The sequence below is a fragment of the Capricornis sumatraensis genome, chromosome 18, assembly GCF_032405125.1.
Source record: "Capricornis sumatraensis isolate serow.1 chromosome 18, serow.2, whole genome shotgun sequence".
NCBI lineage: Eukaryota > Metazoa > Chordata > Mammalia > Artiodactyla > Bovidae > Capricornis > Capricornis sumatraensis.
In genome coordinates this window covers 6,973,010-6,988,018 of record NC_091086.1, presented here as the reverse complement: position 1 = coordinate 6,988,018, position 15,009 = coordinate 6,973,010, and the positions used below count along the sequence as shown (strand labels likewise).

General features: G+C 38.6%; 2 pseudogenes; both read left to right on the top strand.

Annotated features, from left to right (window-relative positions):
- Positions 1-5,132: 5,132 nt before the first annotated feature.
- Positions 5,133-6,082, top strand: LOC138094719 (olfactory receptor 5W2-like; annotated as a pseudogene).
- Positions 6,083-12,380: 6,298 nt separating this feature from the next.
- Positions 12,381-15,009, top strand: part of LOC138094717 (olfactory receptor 5W2-like) — a 150,415-nt pseudogene continuing 147,786 nt past the window's right edge.

Genomic DNA, 15,009 nt, shown 5'->3' with positions numbered 1-15,009 from the left:
CACCCAAGATGGGTGGGTCATGGTGCAGAGGTCTGACAGAATGTGGTCCACTGGAGAAGGGAATGGCAAGCCACTTCAGTATTCTTGCCTTGAGAACCCCATAAACAGTGTGAAAAAGCAAAATGATAGGATGCGGAAAGAGGAATTCCCCAGGTCAGTAGGTGCCCAATATGCTACTGGAGATCAGTGGAGAAATAACTCCAGAAAGAATGAAGGGATGGAGCCAAAGCAAAAGCAATACCCAGCTGTGGATGTGACTGGTGATAGAAGCAAGGTCTGATGCTGTAAAGAGCAATATTGCATAGGAACCTGGAATGTTAGGTCCGTGAATCAAGGCAAATTGGCAGTGGTCAAACAGGAGATGGCAAGAGTGAACGTCGACATTCTAGGAATCAGCAAACTAAAAGGGACTGGAATGGGTGAATTTAACTCAGATGTGGATTATATCTACTACTGTGGGCAGGAATCCCTCAAAAGAAATGGAGTAGCCATCATGGTCAACAAAAGAGTCCAAAATGCAATACTTGGATGCAATCTCAAAAACGACAGAATGATCTCTATTCATTTCCAAGGCAAACCATTCAATATTACAGTAATGCAAGTCTATGCCCCAACTAATAATGCTGAAGAAGCTGAAGTTGAACGGTTCTATGAAGACCTATAAGACCTTTTAGAACTAACATCCAAAAAAGATGTCCTTTTCATTATAAGGGGCTGGAATGCAAAAGTAAGAAGTCAAGAAACACCTGGAGTAACAGGCAAATTTGGTCTTGGAATATGGAATGAAGCAGGGCAAAGACTAACAGAGTTTTGCCAAGAAAATGCACTGGTCATAGCAAACACCCTCTTCCAACAACACAAGAGAAGACTCTACACATGGACATCACCAGATGGTCAACACCAAAATCAGATTAATTATATTCTTTGCAGTCAAAGATAGAGAAGCTCTATACAGTCAACAAAAACAAGACCAGGACCTGACTGTGGCTCAGATCATGAACTCCTTATTGCCAAATTCAGACTTATATTGAAGAAAGTAGGGAAAACCACTAGACCATTCAGGTATGACCTAAATCAAATCCCTTATGATTATACAGTGCAAGTGAGAAATAGATTTAAGGGACTAGATCTGATAGATAGAGTGCCTGATGAATTATGGACAGGTTCATGACATTGTACAGGAGACAGAGATCAAGACCATCCCCGTGGAAAAGAAATGCAAAAAAACAAAATGGCTGTCTGGGGAGGCCTTACAAATAGCTGTGAAAAGAAGAGAAGTGAAAAGCCAAGGAGGAAAGGAAAGATATAAGCATCTGAATGCAGAGTTCCAAAGGATAGCAAGAAGAGATAAGAAAGACTTCTTCAGTGATCAATGCAAAGAAATAGAGGAAAACAACAGAATGGGAAAGACCAGAGATCTCTTGAAGAAAATTAGAGACACCAAGGGAACGTTTCATGCAAAGATGGGCTCAATAAAGGACAGAAATGGTATGGACCTAACAGAAGCAGAAGATATTAAGAAGAGGTGGCAAGAATACACAGAACTGTACAAAACAGATCTTCACGACCCAGATAATCACGATGGTGTGATCACTCATCTGGAGCCAGATATCCTGGAATTGGAAGTCAAATGGGCCTTAGAAAGCATCACTACAAACAAAGCTAGTGGAGGTGATGGCATTCCAATTTCAAATCCTGAAAGATGATGCTGTGAAAGTGCTGCACTCAATATGCCAGCAAATCTGGAAAACTCAGCAGTGGCCACAGGACTGGAAAACGCCAGTTTTCATTCCAATCCCAAAGAAAAGCAATGCCAAACAATGCTCCAACTACTGCACAATTGCACTCATCTCACATGCTAGTAAAGTAATGCTCAAAATTCTCCAAGCCAGGCTTCAACAATACGTGAACCATGAACTTCCTGATGTTCAAGCCAGATTTAGAAAAGGCAGAGGAACCAGAGATCAAATTGCCAACATCTGCTGGATCATGGAAAAAGCAAGAGAGTTCCAGAAAAACATCTATTTCTGCTTTATTGATTATGCCAAAGCCTTTGACTGTGTGGATCACAATAAACTGTGGAAAATTCTGAGAGAGATGGGAATACCAGACCACCTGACCTGCCTCTTGAGAAACCTATATTCAGGTCAGGAAGCAACAGTTAGAATTGGACATGGAACAACAGACTGGTTCCAAATAGGAAAAGGAGTACGTCAAGGCTGTATATTGTCACCCTGCTTATTTAACTTCTATGCAGAGTACATCATGAGAAACACTGGGCTGGAAGAACACAAGCTGGTTTCAAGATAGCCGGGAGAAATATCAATAACCTCAGATATGCAGATGACACCACCCTTATGGCAGAAAGTGAAGAGGAACTCAAAAGCCTCTTGATGAAAGTGAAAGAGGAGAGTGAAAAAGTTGGCTTAAAGCTCAACATTCAGAAAACGAAGATCATGGCATCTGGTCCCATCACTTCCTGGGAAATAGATGGGGAAACAGTGGAAACAGTGTCAGACTTTATTTTTTTGGACTCCAAAATCACTGCAGATGGTGACTGCAGCCATGAAATTAAAAGACGCTTACTCCTTGAAAGAAAAGTTATGACCAACTTAGACAGCATATTGAAAAGCAGAGGCATTACTTTGCCAGCAAAGTCCATCTAGTCAAGGCTATGGTTTTTCCTGTGGTCATGTATGGATGTGAGAGTTGGACTGTGAAGAAAGCTGAGCGCTGAAGAATTGATGCTTTTGAACTGTGGTGTTGGAGAAGACTCTTGAGAGTCCCTTGGACTTCAAGGAGATCCAACCAGTCCATTCTAAAGGAGATCAGCCCTGGGATTTCTTTGGAAGGAATGATGCTAAAGCTGAAGCTCCAGTACTTTGGCCACCTCATGCAAGGAGTTGACTCATTGGGAAAGACTCTGAAGCTGGGAGGGATTGGGAGCAGGAGGAAAAGGGGACGATGAGGATGAGATGGCTGGATGGTATCACTGACTTAATGGATGTGAGTTTGAGTGGACTCCGGGAGATGGTGATGGACAGGGAGGCCAGGCGTGCTGCAATTCATGGGGTTGCAAAGAGTTGGACACGACTGAGTGACTGAACTGAACTGAACTGAACTGAACCTAATATTTTCAGCATTATTATTTATTATATCATTATTTAATTGCCATTTATATATCTGTTGGCGAGGTATCTGTTCAAATCATGTCCCTATTTTTAATTGGTTTGTGTTTTTATTATTTATAAACATTTTGTATAGTCTGGCTACAAATTCTTTGTTGAAAAAACGTTTTACAAATATTTTCTTCATTTCATCTATAAATCTAACATTTATCTATATTACATAATAATACTTAGCATTACATAATAATATAAAACATTAAAAATGATTTCATAAAATTATCTAACAGGAATAATTAATAATCAACAAAACATTTTTCCCCCTCTGCTTATATTCTATTCATATGCTTCAGTTTTTGTTTGCTATATAAACACTATCTCAAAATGGCACAGGTTAAATAACTGGGCTGAATTGTGTTATTCTTCATGTTGACCATGGTCAGACGGTATCATACCATACAGCATCCCATGGACAGAGGAGCCTGATGGGCTACAGTCCAGGGGGTCTCAAAACAACAACAACCAAGTATAAACATTAGTCTGAAGGTTCTTGTTGCTTTATTTCAAAAGTAGTTGAGGTTCCATCTTACAAATAACAACCTGTGAAAAACTGAACTTCATGTGAACAATATATCATATTCTTTAGGTCTAAAACATGTACACATCACTCATATTCCAATTTTCACATATTATGCAAGACACACACATGCAAACACGTGACACACATATAAATGCATGCAGACACAATGAAGTTAAGTCTATATATTTCAGAAACAATTGAAAGTGAAAGTCATTTAGTCGTGTCTGACTCTTTGTGACCCCCGTGAACTATACAGTCCATGGAATTCTCCAGGCTAGAATACTGGAGTGGGTAGCTATTTCCTTTTCCAAGAGCTCATTCCCAACCCAGGGATCAAACCCAGGTCTCCCTCATTGCAGGCAGATTCTTTACCAGCTGAGCTACTAGGGAAGCCCACAGCATTTATTATCACTGATCTCATTTCCATTTTATAAAGAAAATGTCTTTTTTATATTTCACCGGAGTGGGTAGCTGTTCTTTTCTCCAGGGGATCTTCCCAATCCAGGGATCGAACCCAGGTCTCCCACATTGCAGGTAGATTCTCGACCGTCTGAGCCACCAGGGAAGTTCAAGAATATTGGAGTGGGTAGCCTACCCATTCTCCAGGGATCTTCCTGGCACAGGAATTGAACCAGGGTCTCCTGTATTGCAAGCTGATTCTTTACCAGCTGAGCTACAGCGTAGCTCAAGAGATAAAAATATATGTGTCAAATAAGTTTGTAGAAATGTTTCCCTTCAACGAGTAAAGAGACTCTTTCTTTGGCACCAGACAATTCCCACAAAAAGGTAATTAATATTATGACAAAACAAAAACACACATCTAGAGAACTGCTCATTAATACTTAATGTCTCACCAAATATTGAACATTACATAAACCAAAACCAGAAACATAATTATTTTATTATGATCAATCCGTGATATGCTCATTATTTCTGGAACTGATACAGATACTCTTAAACAGTCATGGTTTAGAGAAATATTAAAATTGTTATCTTGGTTTGTATCCACATAAACATTCACAGAAAATGCTTAGTCCTGAAACTTACAGCCAAGTATCTCTAACATTAGAGTCTTACCCATATTATTTTGAAGAGGAGAAGACACGTAAATTCATGAAATGTATTCTCTGAAGTAAAGAAAGGAAGGCTCAGAGACAAGCTTGTAGAAAGTAACATGCTTCACAAATTACATTTAGATTTGGTTCAGTTTCCCAATGTTCTATACCAGGTATTTATTTTTATTGAGTAATAACAGTTATGCCTTTTTCAAGAGTGGGTGCATGAATGTATAATTTTCTGAATATGAAGACAATTGCATATAGAATTGTGTTCTATCTTATGATATATTGCAGATGTGCAGAAGTGCTACACATCCAAGTGTCTTTTTCTTGATCATTTTCTGAAAGTTTAGACAAGAACAAGGAAAAATGGATGGAGGGAATTTCTCCGCCATGACTGGATTCATTTTCTTGGGAATTGTTGATAACACCGAGGACAAAGTGACCATATTTACCATGGTTCTAATTGTTTGTCTCATTGGCCACTTGGCAAGTCTTGGGATGACATTACTGCTTGAGATGGATCCCCAGCTGCACACATCCATGTACTTTTTCCTTGGTCACCTCTCCTTCTGTGTCCTCTGCTATTCCACTGCAATTCACCCCAAGACGATCATGGACCTATTTGCCAAGAACAAATCAATGCCCTTCTATGGCTGTGCTCTGCAATTCTTGGTCTTCTGTATCTTTGCAGATTCTGAGTATCTCCTGCTGGCAGTGATGGCCTATGACTAGTACAAGGCTCTCAGCAGCCCCTTGCTCTCTGTGGTCAGTATGTCCAGCAGGGTGCGCTCCCTGCTTGTGGCTGGGGCTTACCTGGTGGGAATGGCAGATGCTCTGATACACACAGCATTAGCATTTCGCTTATGTTTCTGTGGATCAAATGAGAGTAACCATTTCCCTGTGATTTACCTCCACCTTTCCTCCTCTCCTGCTCTGATATACAGGTAAACGAATTGGCGTTATTCACTATTTTTGGTTTTACTGAACTGAGTACCATTTCAGGAGTCCTTTTCTCTCATTATATCATCCTATCAATCTTGAAGATCCACTCTTCTGAGAGGAAGTTCACAGCTCTCTCCACTCGCACCTCTCATTTAAATGTTGTGACAATTTTCTAGGGAACTGTACTTTTCTTTTATTTCAGGCCAGATACTTCCTACTCTCCACATCAAGACAAAATGACCTAATTGTTCTACATCCTTATGATTCTCATGTTAAATCCTCTGTTAAATAGCCTACAGAACAAAGATGTGAAACAGGCCCTGAAAACCTGGAAAATGAAAGGTGGTTTTAGAGGGTGTACTATAAAGATATAGACATACATACATATGTCTGTTGATTTTGTAAAATTATATTCATGATCCAAGGGAAATGAAATTGTTTCAAATACTTTAAAGGAGTGAATAAATATTTTTAGTAAAGTGTAATCTTTAAAAATACTACCGTTCCAAAACACAGCATGCTTCATTGGGTATATACAACTAATATATAGCACTTCCTCTTTGCCGAATACTTCCAGAATTTTGCAGTTTTGTCAAATATTATGATTGATTCTTTCATTCAAATATTATTTCAATTACACTAAGATTTATTGTATATTTACTGAGAGAACTTTGAGCGTTTAGGTTCTTTATATTCTATGATACACACTGCATTTTCTATATTAATAACTATAAGCTAGAGCTAATAGCAAGGATAAATTAACTACACAGTCAAGTAATTCCTAAGAAGCCTCAAAATCACTCTGAAATAAAAATTGAGGGCTATAAATCCAGCAGAGGCAAGACTATCAAAAGAGAAAAGGCAGTCTCTTCAATAAGTGGTGCTGGGAAAATTGTACAGCCTGTGTAAATGAATGAAATTAGAATATTCTCTAACACTGTACACAAAAATAAATGCAAAATGGATTAAAGACATACATATAAGATGAGGTATTACAAAACCCTTAGAGGAAAACATAGGCATAACAGTCTTTGACATTCATCACAGCAATACTTTTTTTGGTATCCAACTCCTAAGGCAATAGAAATAAAAACAAAAATAAACCAACGGACCTAATTAAACTAAAACAACAACAAAAACTTCTGCACAGCAAAGGAGACCATAAACACAATGAAAGGACAACCCATAGGATGGGAGACAATATTTGTAAACGATGTGAACAACTAGGGATTAATTCCAAAATTTACAAACAGCTAATGCAGCTCAGTATACAAAACAAACAATCCAAACAAAAACATGCACAGAAGATCTGAATAGACATTTCTCCAAACAAAACATACAGATGGCCAAGAGGCACATGAAAAGATTCTCAACACGTGAATCATTAAAGAAATGCAAAGTAAAACCACAAAGAGATATTATCTCACACTGGTCAAAATGGCCCTAATCAAAAAGTCTACAAACAATAAATGCTGGAGAGGGTGTCAGTTCATTTGAGTTCAGTCACTCAGTCATGTCCAACTCTTTGTGACCCCATGGACTGCAGCACGCCCGGCCTCCGTGTCCATCACCAACTCCCGGAGCTTACTCAAACTCATGTCCACTGAGTCGGTGATGCCATCCAACCATCTCATCCTCTGTCATCCCCTTCTCCTCCTGCCTTCAATCTTTCCCAGCATGAGGGTCTTTTCAAGTGAGTCAGCTCTTCCCATCAGGTGGCCAAAATATTGGAGTTTCAGCTTCAACATCAGTCCTTCCAATAACTATTCAGGACTGATCTCATTTAGGAACGACTGATTGGATCTCCTTGCAGTCCAAGGGACTTTCAAGAGTTTCTCCAACACCACAGTTCAAAAGCATCAATTCTTCAGTGCCCAGCTTTCTTTCTAGTCCAACTCTCACATCCATACATGACTGCTGGAAAAACCATAGCCTTGACTAGATGGACTTTTGTTGGCAAAGTAATGTCTCTGCTTTTTAATATGCTGTCTAGCTTGGTCATAAGTTTTCTTCCAAGGAGTAAGCGTCTTTTAATTTCATGGCTGCAGTCATCATCTGCAGTGATTTTGGAGCCTAAAAAAATAAAGTCAGCCACTGTTTCCACTGTTTTTCCATCTATTTGCCATGAAGTGATGGGATCGGATGCCATGATCTTTGTTTCCTGAATGTTGAGCTTTAAGCCAACTTTTTCACTCTCCTCTTTCACTTTCACCAAGAGGCTTTTTAGTTCTTCACTTTCTGCCACAAAGGTGATGTCATCTGCATATCTGAGGTTATATTATTTTTCCTGGCAATCTTGATTCCAGCCTGTGCTTCATCCATCCCAGCATTTCACATGATGTTCTCTGCATATATGTTAAATAAGCAGGGTGACAATAAACAGCCTTGACGTACTCCTTTTCCTATTTGGAACCAGTCTGTTGTTCCATGTCCAGTTGCTTCCTGACCTGCATACAGAGTTGTCAAGAGGCGTGTCAGGAGAGGGTGTGGAGAACAGAGAAACCTACACTGTTGTGGGAATGTAAATTGGTACAGCCGCTATGGGAAACAGTATGAAGGTCCCTTACAAACTTAAAAATGGAGCTAGCACATGAGCCAACCTTCCCAATCCAGGGCATATATTCGGAGAAAACTGTAGTTTGAAAGGATATGTGTACCCCAATGTTCACTGCAGTGCTGTTTACAATAGCCAAGACATAGAAGTAACCTAAATGTCTGTTAACAGATGAATGGATAAAGAAGATTCAGTACATATTTATAATGGAGGATTTGTTGCTGTTTAGTCACTTAGTCACGTCCAACCCTTTGTGAGCCCATGGACTGCAGCATGCCAGGCTTCCCTGTTCTCCATTATCTCCCAGAGCTTGCTCAAACTCATGTCCATTGGGTTGCCATCCAACCATCTCATCCTCTGTCATCCCCTTCTCATCCTGCATTCAACCTTTCCCAGCATCAAGGTCTTTTCTGAAGAGTCAGTCCTTTGCATCAGGTGGGCAAAGTATTGGAGTTTCAGCTCCAGCATCAGTCCTTCCAATGAATATTCAGGACTGATTTCTTTTAGGATGGACTGCTTTGCTCTTATTGCAGTCCAAGGGACTTCATACTCAAAGTTTGCTCTAAGATCTTTGTATCTGGTATGATTGGGCTACTTCCAAAGATACCAGAACTATGATTCATTGGAAAATGAGTGTCCAATGACTATGATTGTCCTGATGCTGGGAATGATTGAAAGCCAGAGGAGGAGGGGATGACAGAGAATGAGACTGACTTGGCATCACCCGGTCAGTTCAGTTCAGTTCAGATGCTTAGTCATTTCCGACTCTTTGCAACCCCATGGACTGCAGGATGCCAGGCTTCCCTGCCCATCACCAACTCCTAGAGCTTACTCAAACTTGTGTCCATCGAGTAGATGACAACATCTGGTCCCATCACTTTATGGCAAATAGATGGGGAGTCAATGGAAACAGTGACAGACTTTATTTTCTTGGGCACCAAAGTGACTGACTCAGTGGACATGAGTTTGAGCAAGCTCCTGATGTTGGCTATGGACAGGGAAGCCTGGCATGCTGCAGTCCATGGGGTAGCATAGAGTCAGACACGACTGAGTGACTGAACTGACTGACTGAAAGAGTTCCGTTGCTGTCTAGAAGGGAGAATTTGGGAGGATGTAATATGAGTCTTCTGTCTCATAGAGTGAATGTGGATAGTAGCAAACAAATAACTTTTTTAAGAAAAATTATGAACTCTGTTTATTTACAAAAACCACTTGTGTAAAAATTTTTAAATGAGTCATCTTTGCAAATATGAACTTTATCAGTAGAAAATTCTGGACACAGTTACATTCTTATTTTTGTTCCTCAGCCTCCAACTTTAATAGAAATATTATTACTATACTTAGTAGTAAGTAAACATTTAGATAGTATTACCTTTTCAAATTCTTGGACTAGAAATTTTAGGAAATGAAAAAAATCATTGATTTTATTCCTGAGGTCTTAAATGTAATATAAATATTCTTATATAAATAAAATGTAATTCAGAAAGAAAAAAAATGCATCATTTAGGAAATGTGAGGGAGCCATAAAGTCAATGAAATGCCTGTAAGTAATGTGGTAGGATGAGAATAAGACGATGTGTGGTGATGATTGTTACTAATATTATAGCATCATTATTCATAATAGATAAACAGCAGAAAAAACCTGATAGTCACTTAACTGAAGAGGGGATCTACAAAATGTATTGTATCTTTAAAATGAAATATTATTGTCCCAAAATGATGAAACAAAATACTGATAAGTGGGACAACATGGATGCAACTTGAAAACATTATCTTCAAGGAAAGAAGCCTGACAGGAAAATAAAATAAACAAACAGATGAACAAAACGTATTAGAACAAAAAAAGGTATCACACGATTCTGTTTGTATGAGACATCCATAATAGGAAACCACATAGAATTAGTGGTTTCTATGGGCTAAGGAAGGAGAACCGACGGGTAGCAGGTGGAGGTTTCTTATTGAAGTGATGAAAATATTCTGGATTTAGAGGCTGGAGATAATTGAACAATCTTGAAAGTATAATAAAAAACAATAAAAACAAGAACTGCATACTTACATAAGAAAGATCAATTGTATGGTATATGCTTCATATTTCAATAAAAAAAGAAAATATGGTCAAAGTGTAGCAATATTTCTAAATGCAGTGAAGGAGACGGTTTCAAAGACACAGTGACCAATCCAAAGGAGCTGAGAATGATGGAGGGAGGATCTTTTTGAGTTTCATTAGGTTTCCTCTTCGACTGGACAAGGAGGAGATAGTTTCAGGGTAACTGTGAAGCACACCATACAAACAAATTGCTATTTTCTTCCACCATAGGTCAGTCTGGCAGCAATAGTAAAGCTTCAAAACTCAGCCTTTGCAAAGTTGTTTCTGAATTCACAGGGGAATACACAGAAGCAGAAACATAATTAATGAAATATTTGCTAACATCAAAACCTAGGGGCAGTAACTCAGGGATTTAAGTCCCCATATACCTGGTAAAATAAAAGACCATCTGCTTATTATCATTTAGCTACCCAAGACCTGCTCACTTCAGGTAGGTTTCCAGGTCCTATCTTAAAGAATATAAGAGGAAATAACTTTTTGAGAAAGAAAAAAATGTATTTGTAAGTGAAACATTTATGCCTACTTACTCAATTAAATTAACTCTGCATTTATTTGCCAGAAACGATACTGATTTCTCTGATTGGGATCCATCTTCCTGAACTTGTTAATAACCACAGTATGACTTCTTAATGATTTTATTTTCTTGTAGACTCACAAAAAATCTTTCACTCCTTTTTTCATCGGATAGGTGTATACATCAATTGAAGGTTTGTTTCATTTTGTTTAAAAAATAATACAACTACCACAGTAAAAATAAAAACTTTCAAATTAATTCTCATGTGAAAAAACGTCATATCTATTTAGGCTTAAGGAAGAAGTTCGTTAAATGCATTCTATTCTCATATACATCAAAAACATATACAAGTCAAGAGGGAGGTAATATATTTATAATTATGGCTGAGCTGCTTTGCTGTATGGCAGAAACCAACACAACACTGTAAAGCAATTTTACTCCAATTTAAAAAAAATAGGCATATCAAACATGACACACACACAAAGACACATACATGAGAGAGGGTATGTGTGTCTCTCAGAAGAATTTATTGTCTCTCATCTCATTTCCATTTTATAATATTAGGGCCCATTTAAAATCCAAACAGATGCAAATGTGTTCTATTGTTTTCAATTCCCTTTAGATCTTTTCTTTCACTCGTCAAGCAACTTGATTTTTGACAACTATCTCTGCAAAGGGGTAATGAGCATTGTGACAAATCAATAATAAATTACTAGGAATAAAGGTTGATAACACTTAGATGTTTCACTAACTATTAAACACAACATAAAACCAGTAACAAAATAGTGATCATTATTATTATTCAGTGACATGGTCATTATTTTAGGAATTAATACAAATATTCTTAAACCAATCATGTAGTGAGAAACACTAACACTGTAATCCCATTTTGTTTCCATGTAAATACTTTCAAGTGTAGAGACTCCTTAACCCCATCTACAGCTCAACATCTCTAATACATTAGAGTCTTGTTCATATTATTTTGAAGAGGAAAAGAGAGGTAAATTAATTCAAATATATCCATTGAGATAAAAAAAGTCAGACTCCGACATGACCTTGTAGGAAATAACATGCCTCATAAATGACATAATAGATTTGGTTCAGTTTCTCAACAGTCTATTCTAGGTGATTTTTGTTATTGGGTAATAGATAGCTGAAGAAGTGTTAGTCACTTAGTCATGTTGGACTCTTTGTGACCCCAAGAACTGTAGCCCACCATCCTCCTCTGTCCGTGGAGTTCTTCAGGCAAGAATACTGGAGTGAGTAGCCATTCCCTTCTCCAAGGGATCTTCCTGACTTTGGGATCAAACCTGGGTCTCCCATATTGCAGGCACATGCTTTATGGTCTGAACCAACAGAGAAGCCCCAGTAGATAGCTTTGCCTCTTTAAAGAGTGGGCACATGACTGGATGCTTTTCTGAATACAAAAACACAATTATAGAAGAAATGTGTTCTGTCTTATGATATTTTGCAGATGTGCAGAAGTGTTACCTATCCATGCATCTTTGTTATTTACTTTCAAAAATATTTTTCCAAGAGTATAGACAAGAGCAAAGAAGGATTGGCAGAGACAATTGCTTCCCCGTGAATGAATTCATTTTCTTGGGAATTACTGAGAACACTGAGAACAAAGTGCCCCTATTTACCATGGTTCTCCTTGTTTATCTCATCAATCTTCTGGCAAATCTTGGAATGATCACCCTGATTAGGATGGACCCCCAGCTGCAAACACCCATGTACTTTTTCCTCAGCCACCTCTCCTTCTGGGACCTCTGCTATTCCACAGCCACTGGCCCCAAGATGCTGGTAGACCTATTTGCCAAGAACAAGTCAACCTCTTTCTATGGCTGTGCTCTGCAATTCTTGGTCTTCTGTATCCTTGTTTTCCACATTAGATAGGATAGCCACCTCTCCCAGTCTTGACAGAGTAGTTTCACATTGAAGGTGAGACTCACCAATCAGCTCAGCCTGGGTTCTTGATTGTTTCTAAAATTTTGTGTTTTTTTTTCAGCCACACTCTTTGTTCTTGGTACCTCACAGTGGTTGAGGATATTCAAGGGCCCATCAGTGTCCCAAAGGGGAGGATCACAGTCAGCACATGGAGGTAGGATGACTGGAAGCTGGGAGAATATGTAGTCAAACCCCTTTCAAGGACAAGCTTCTTATTGGGAGACCTAGCAACTTGGTGTAGGATTGAGGAAGGAGGCAGAGGGACACAGGCTCTTGGGTTTCTGGTGAGGCTCTCCGTCAGCTCACGTGCTGGGTGTGCTCAGTCGCTAGGTCATGTCTGACTCTGAGACCCTGTAGATTTAACTCTCTGGGCTCCTCTGTCTATGGAATTCTCCAAGCAAGAATACTGGAGTGGATAGCCTTTCCCTTCTCTAGGGGATCTTTCTGACCCAGGGATCATCCCAGGTCTCCTGCACTGTGGGCAGATTCTTTACCATCTGAGCCACCAGGGAAGTAGTGTTCAGTATAGTTATCATATTGTACATTACATCCAGAGCTTGTATTTATCTTGAAACTGAAAATTTGCACCTTTTGACTGCCTATGTCTAATTTCCCCCTCCACTTACTCCCCACCTCTGGCAAGTACAAATCTATCCTCTTTTTCTATGAGATTTTGTTTGTTTTTGAAGTATAATTGACCTGAACACTATATTAGTACCTGTTATACAAAACAGTGATTCGATATATCTAGACATTTCAAAATGATCCCAATGTTAAGTTCATTACAATCAGTAATACAGAGATATTACCCAGTTATTGACTATATTCTTCACATTGTACAATTTCATACCTATGACTCCAACCAGAATAAATGTCCATATGTATGACATTTATTTTCCAAGCAGAAATTTGTACCCTCACCATTTCTCTTCTTTGAACCTCTTCTCTTCTGGCAATCACTTATCTGTTCTTTGCATATATAAATGTGTTTCTGTTTTGTTATATTTGTCTATATTTTTGTTTTTGGATTCCTCATGTAAATGAACTAATGAAATATTTATCTTTCTCTGACTTTTGTCACTTAGCATCCCTCTGGTTCATCCAGGTTATCACAAATGGCAAGGTTTCATTTTTTTATGACTGAGTAATACACACACCGGAGAAGGAAATGGCACCCCACTCCAGTACTCTTGCATTGCAAATCCCATGGAAGGAGGAGCCTGGTGGGCTGCCGTCCATGGGGTCATGAAGAGTCGGACACGACTGAGTGACTTCACTTTCACGTTTCACTCTCATGCATTGGAGAAGGAAATGGTAACCCACTTCAGTGTTCTTGCCTGGAGAATCCCAGGGGCGGCGGAGCCTGGTGGGCTGCTGTCTATGGGGTTGCACAGAGTCAGACATGACTGAAGCGACTTAGCAGCAGCAATACACACACACACACACACACACACACACACACACACACACACCCCATATCTTTCTCCAGTCATCTATTGGGAACTTAAGTTGCTTGCATATATGAGCTACTGTAAATAATACTGTAAATATCGGCTACAATGAACGTAGCAGTGCATATATTTTTTAAATTAGTGTTTTCATTTTATTCAGATAAATGCCCAGAAGTGAAATTGCTGAATAATATGGTAGTTATATTTTAAATTTTTTGAGGAATTTCCATACTATTTTCCATAGTGACTTCACCAGTTTACATTACTATTTACATTGTATGGTACAGTGTACATTGTTTGGTTGAATTTCCTTTGAAGCTGTCAGTCCTGGACTTTTATTTGCTGGGATTGTCTTGTTTGCTATTTCAGTTATACTGTACTATTAGTGATCAGTCTGCTCAGATTGTCTATTTCTTCCTGATTCAGTGATGGATGATCATGTTTCTATAAATTGATTCATTTCTTCTCACTGTTCAATTTGTTTACACATAACTGTTTGTGGTATTGTATGATTTTTTAAGTTCTATGATATCAGTCATAATTTCTCCTCTTTCATTTTTTATTTGTTCAGTCGTGTTCTTTCTGTTTTTTTCTTTATGAAACTGGTTTTTGAATTATGTTTATCTTTTCAAAAACCTGGCTCTTGGTTTCATTTATTTTTCTATGAAGATTTTGTTTTTTCTCTTATTGTTTCCTCTTTGATCTCCATTATTTTCTTCTTCCCC